This window comes from Camelus ferus, chromosome 8 (genome assembly GCF_009834535.1).
Source record: "Camelus ferus isolate YT-003-E chromosome 8, BCGSAC_Cfer_1.0, whole genome shotgun sequence".
Classification (NCBI taxonomy): Eukaryota; Metazoa; Chordata; class Mammalia; order Artiodactyla; family Camelidae; genus Camelus; species Camelus ferus.
Genome location: NC_045703.1, coordinates 34,339,969 through 34,345,967, shown reverse-complemented (window position 1 = coordinate 34,345,967; position 5,999 = coordinate 34,339,969).

The following is a 5,999-nucleotide window of genomic DNA, read 5'->3' as shown; positions in this document are numbered from 1 at the left end:
TTGGGCTGCCATTGAGAGGCAGAGAGTAAGAAAAAAATAATAAAATCAAAAGAAGAGTTCCCTGAAACACCTTATTTGTTCTTCAGGGCATCCTTTTCCTGACTCCTCTGGCCAGAGGACTTGATCTCTCCAGTTTTTAGGTACTCACACTGATGTTTTTCCTAGGGGAGTGCAGTTTAGCAAAGGGACTAATCTCTTGTCAAAACTGAAAATTAAAGGAGGGAAAATAACCAGGAAATTCACCACTGATTTTTGTCTTTCAAGTTTTGACTTTCCTTGCCAAGCTTCCTACAATTGCTTATTTTTCATGTCCTTGGTTAGTTTCTTTTTATAGTCTGTCCAGAGTTTACAGCTGTAAACCATGGAGAAGATGGGCTCTTGTGGGCTTACTCCATCTTGATTGGCGCTGGAAGTAAACAAATGAAGAACCTATGGAAGATCCAAATGGTTATCTCTGGTCAGAGCTATACATTTGTATCACAAGAGCTCTCACTGGCTTCAATTCGAGCTTTATATATAAGTAATAATTAAATCCACAGAAGTAACTGAGAGTACCCAATTGGTGAGTGTAGAGTGAAGAAAGAAAAGAGCAGAATCTTGGCACCAGCAACATTTAGGTGACATCTGAAGAAAGAGTGGTATGCAGAACAGACTGAGGGGGATGAGAAATACAAGTGTATTACCAGAAAATTAGAGTACGGATTCTCAAAACCTACAATGTTGACCCACAGACGCTTTTAAAAATGAGAGTTTGAAAAGAAAGAAATTGTTAAAAATTTGAAATTCTACCCAGAGATCAAGAGCGGTTAACATCTGAAAAGCATCCACTTGACTTAAGGACATAGATACCACTGGCGACCTTGGCAAGAACAGTTTACACTGATGTCATTAGGGCCAAACGGCAGTGATTGACTGGTGAATGGGAGGTGAAGTAGATACTTGAAGCTTAGAAATGAAGAAAGGAATGTGGCTGTAAAAGGGAAAAGGTAGGGCAGAAGCTAGCGGAAGAAGTTATTTTAGATTTGAGAGATTTCTTTTTAGGTTTTATTTTAGTTGATTTTTTGTTGTTGTTCCTAAACTGGAAGTGGCCTTAGTACTTTAAAATGCTAATAGGAAGGAGCCAGTAAAAAAGGAAAGGCTAAAAGCAGAGAAAGGAATAAAATCTCTGAAATGATGTTAAGGAAAGAGATCCTAAGCACAGGTGAAGCCACTCTTTAAGAATGAAGAAAATAAAACTTCAGAATAGTGTAAACTCTTCAGAAAACTCTCAGGAATTACTGGCATATGAATTCTTATTCCTGAGTCTGTTTCTGAGGAACCCAAACTAGACAACTATAAAAGTTACTGTTGAGCCCTAATTTCATATTCTTCACAGTTCCAAACCCATTCATCCAAGTGCCTATTTTATACCTCTACTTTTTAAAAATAAGGATCTAAAACTTAATATGTTCAAAACAGAGCTCTTGATTTTTTGCACTAATGCTGTTCTTTCAGTTTTCTTCCTTTTAGTAAATGAAAACATCTCCCTTTTCAAGACAAAAAATCATCTTTCATTTCCCCTTCCCCTTAACCCACATCCAAACTATCGGTAAGTAGCATTGACTCTGACAGTTCCAGAATTGGTTAAAACTCTGTCCACGTACTTTCAACCGTACTGCTACCACTCTCGCTGAGCCCCTATTAATCTTCTCCCCGTAGTAGTAACACAGTCATCACTTGATGTCTCTAATTTGTGCATCCCTGCAATCTAATTAATCAAATAATAGCCAGAGATATCTTTGTAAATGCACCCCTGAAGTCATACCCTTTGTTATTTAGGAAACCTTTAGTGATTTCTTGTTGAACTTAGAGAGAAATTCCTACTTACCACCATGCCTACGTGCAGAAGGATATGAAATAACTATTTAACATCTAGTGTGGAATGAGCATTCACCAGTCAGACCATAACACTGGTTGCAATGTGTAATGCTGAAGCAGTCCTTGATGGTGGAATATCAGCCTTCCTGCAAGATGCTACCAGCCCACTCTCCCCCTCACTCATTCTTCCCCATCGTGCTGTCCTTCCAGATATCCCCTTTGTCTAGAGCCATCCCATGGCTGGCTCTCCCATCCCCTTCAGGCACTGTCTCAAATTACATTCTCTGTGAGGTCTTCTCTTACAACTAATATCACATCCTTACCTCGGCTGGCTTAGTCACTGTCATGCCTGTTTGTTCCACTTTCTTCATGGGATTGCAAACTCTATGAGATGTTTTTATACATTTACTTGCTTCTTCTGATCCCCTCAACTAGAACTTAAGTTTATCAAGAACAAAAATCTTGACTTGTATTCCCACCATTGTATCCCTAGAACCAAGGACAGTGCCTGGCATATGACAGACATCACTGCTCACTCATTAAATGATTGACTATATGAATAAATAAATGTAAGGATAAATGCATAGAAGAAAGTGGTTAAAAAACTATAAAATAACAAATTATCAACTTTATTATCTATCACTTCTGTTCCTAGCCTACCCATACCCATGCGTCAGCCCTATACATCCAAAGTCCTATTCAGATGCTCATCAGCAACTAAATCTCAATACGAATTCATCCCTTGACCTCAAAGTATTCCTCTTTATTCCTGGTCATGGTACATGAGTCATATGCATCCTATCTCAAATTGCAATATAATTTAAAAGGTGGGTTTTGAACTTGAATTGAATGGGGCCAAAATTAATTTCTTCCACTTGTTATGTATGGGCAAGTTACTTAACCTTACTGTGACTCAGTATTCTCCTCTCTAAAATGATGATAATGAAAATGCCTGTTTTATAAATTTGTGATTTATGCAACACACATATGCCTGGTGGTGAGTAAGCACTCTAAATCATAGCATTAGTATTTGCCAAGCAAGAAATATGGAAATAATCTTAGACCTCTCGAGCTCTCTTACTTTCCCTATCTGGTTGGAACATAGAAATTTGCCACCTTATGTTTCCCCATTTTAACTTCTCTAATAAACTTTAATTACCATTCATGTCTGCACCATGTCTTGACTGTTTACTGCAAGAGAAGCTTAACTATTCCCCTTTGTTCTAAGCTTGCTTGCCAATTCTTTTTATTATAATGATTTTCATAAAATAAAAACTGATGTATGATTTTCCTGCCTATAATCTCTCAATAAATGGGTATTCCTTTTGAGATAAGCCCTAAACTTAGAATGATAAGGAAAGCCTGTCATTTCTCATCACTTCCTCCTGGAAGGTTCGCAGTCGCCCCAGGGTGCTAGCTTCTCTCCTACCTCTGGGCTGGCTGCTGCTCACTGCTTGAAGGGTAGTCTTCTCCGGACATTCAACATTCTCCTCCTTCCTTTCCTCTCAACCTCTTCTTTACAGAACAAATGCCTAATCAGCCTTTAAAATTGATGCAAGTTCTCATCACCTCTTTATTTACTGACCTAATGAACAAAGATCTATGAAGGGCCTATTACAGCTGGAGTATTGGTGGTTATTGTTGCCTGAATATTGACAATATCCTCTGAGCCAGATTCTTCTTGTAGGTCATTTAGGTCTTCCAGACAAAGGTATAACTGAGGTAAGATTTAAGATCTCAGGCTTTCTGTGGCTAGGAAAGTTTCATTTTTACAAGTGATTTTTCCTTTTCCAAATAATTTTAATTGAATTGAACTTCCTTATAGTTCCTCCTCTCAACACTCAGAACTAGTATTTAAAGGGCTTCTTTGCTAATTTCCAAAATGTCATTTTCAAGTTCTTATGTGTCTATGAATTTATGTGAATATTAAACTTGGAATAAAAAATGAGAGGTTATATAATAGTTTATTCACTGTTATTCAGCTGTCAATTTAATAAATAAGAAAATTATTATAATTTAATTACAGCTACCACATTATTTTGTTATTATTGTTAAGTAGGAAGCAGGTAATGATAATAATTTAAATATGGTTAGTCATATCCATGAGTAATTGTGTAAATCTGTATGACATTCCTGAAAAATAGAGCTAATGAAAATAAGTTTGCTATTATGACAGCTCTCTGTCATATTCAGTTCAATTTCAATTTGTATTTTAACAGGTTAAGGCTTATATTCCAAGCTATACGCATCACAAGACTAGTGAAATAAGAACTCTCTGGTGATAAAAAAAATGCACTTCTCTGAGCAAAGTCTCATCAAAGAACCAAAATGAGACCTGTTAAGGACCATAGTCTGATGCAGAGCTTGTAAAGTGGCAAATGTTGCCAGGTTGGTAACAATGAGGCAATTCAAAGTTGTAGACTAGAAACATTTACTCTTTGGTGAAGTGTCCTCCAAAAAGGTTAATTACATAGACCTTGAAAGAAGAATCAGTTTCCAATTCATCATGAAGATAGATGGGATTTGAGGTTATGGCACCATAGTTCTGCTGTCTTAATTCTATTGTCCACGTTACCAAGGAACCTCCATACAGTCTTTAAAAATGGCCCAATATTTGATAACAACATCTATATATTTCAAAAATAATGTTTTTCTTGACAAGGTTCTCTTCAGCCAGGCCTCGAAACAGCTGTTGTAAGAATTCACAAATTGCACATCATCCAAAGTGGAGGATTCTAGATTACTTCCTTGGAGCCCGAGGAGCTTCACAAGAGCAGTTGCAGGGCTGCTCTGGCTGGGGAAGCGCTGGGGTGGATCTGAGTGGATGCGACCCCAGCTAAGCTAACGCTTCCACCCGAGTGGCTCTTTTCTTACCTGATTGTAGCAGGAATGTCTACATAAGCTTTGGAAAATGGATTTCAGGAAATATTAAGGGTAGGATAGGGGTTGAGGTATTTCAAAAACCTTGTACTTCAACTTCTTATAAATTGTGCATTTGTTAGTTTTATAAACTTATTTTTAAAAATTAAAATGGATTCTGAGGCTACTGAATGTTTTAAATTCACTATTTTCAAGTAAGCTTATTCACCATTTAAGTACTTTAAAAGCTACTTAACACACCATCAGTTTAAAGGTGTTTATTGAATAAGCATTTTCTATTTCATTATAAATATTATACCTGAAGTACAAGCATTTTCTATTTTATTATAAACAGTATACTTGATTTCCATGAACATTTCATAATTACAGTTACAAATTAATTACAACTTAAAATAATGTAAGTGTGTTTAGGGTTATTTGGGAGCAGTTGTAACTATTTCATAAGCCACCTGTATAATAGAAAGCTGCACACAGACACCAATGCTCTGTAAATAACAAACATTTCATGATACGATGAGTAACACTTGAAGTAAATTGAGCAGTTTCTGGCATGTTATAATTGCTCTTTGTTGTAATCACTACATTAATAACTTGTAAGTTCTCTATGCAATGCTGTATTTTCTCTCCTATATATCTTATAGTTATTCTTAAATACATAACTCTTTTTGTTAACTGAGAATGTAACACTATGAAGTACTACTACAGCATTTTGGAGAATAATTGTCTTGAATTTTGGAAATTATGAATTGGTGCCAGAGATTAAAGCATATATTTCTGTATCAGGACTAACATGATAGGATTCAGAAAGTGAAAACCTTCATGTTTGAAATTCATAAAAGTAAGTCCTTGTCAATGAATTATTTGTGTGTATGACATGCACATACAAAATACTGTGTCATGGAAAGTTCAAAAGTAATAAATAATGTGATACCGTTTCTTCATTCAAGAAACTTAACTTTTGTTTGAGGCAGTAGTTATTAAACATGACATAATGAGATGGTAATGACATATTCAACTAATTGTTCCATTTCTAATATATCACTGCTGTGGGCTGATGGGCAAAATCACTGATGAAGTCCACCCCAAATTCATGTTACCCGGAATTAATAGGCTCTCAATTCTCCTTGCCAATATTTTATGCATCTCTTTCCCATCATATTCCCTGTAAGGTTGTTCCCAATATTCTTTGCTTGTTAATGCTGCTGAGACATACCCCTCAAATCTTCATCATTTGCAAATCAAGTCACCTTTGGTGCATAACA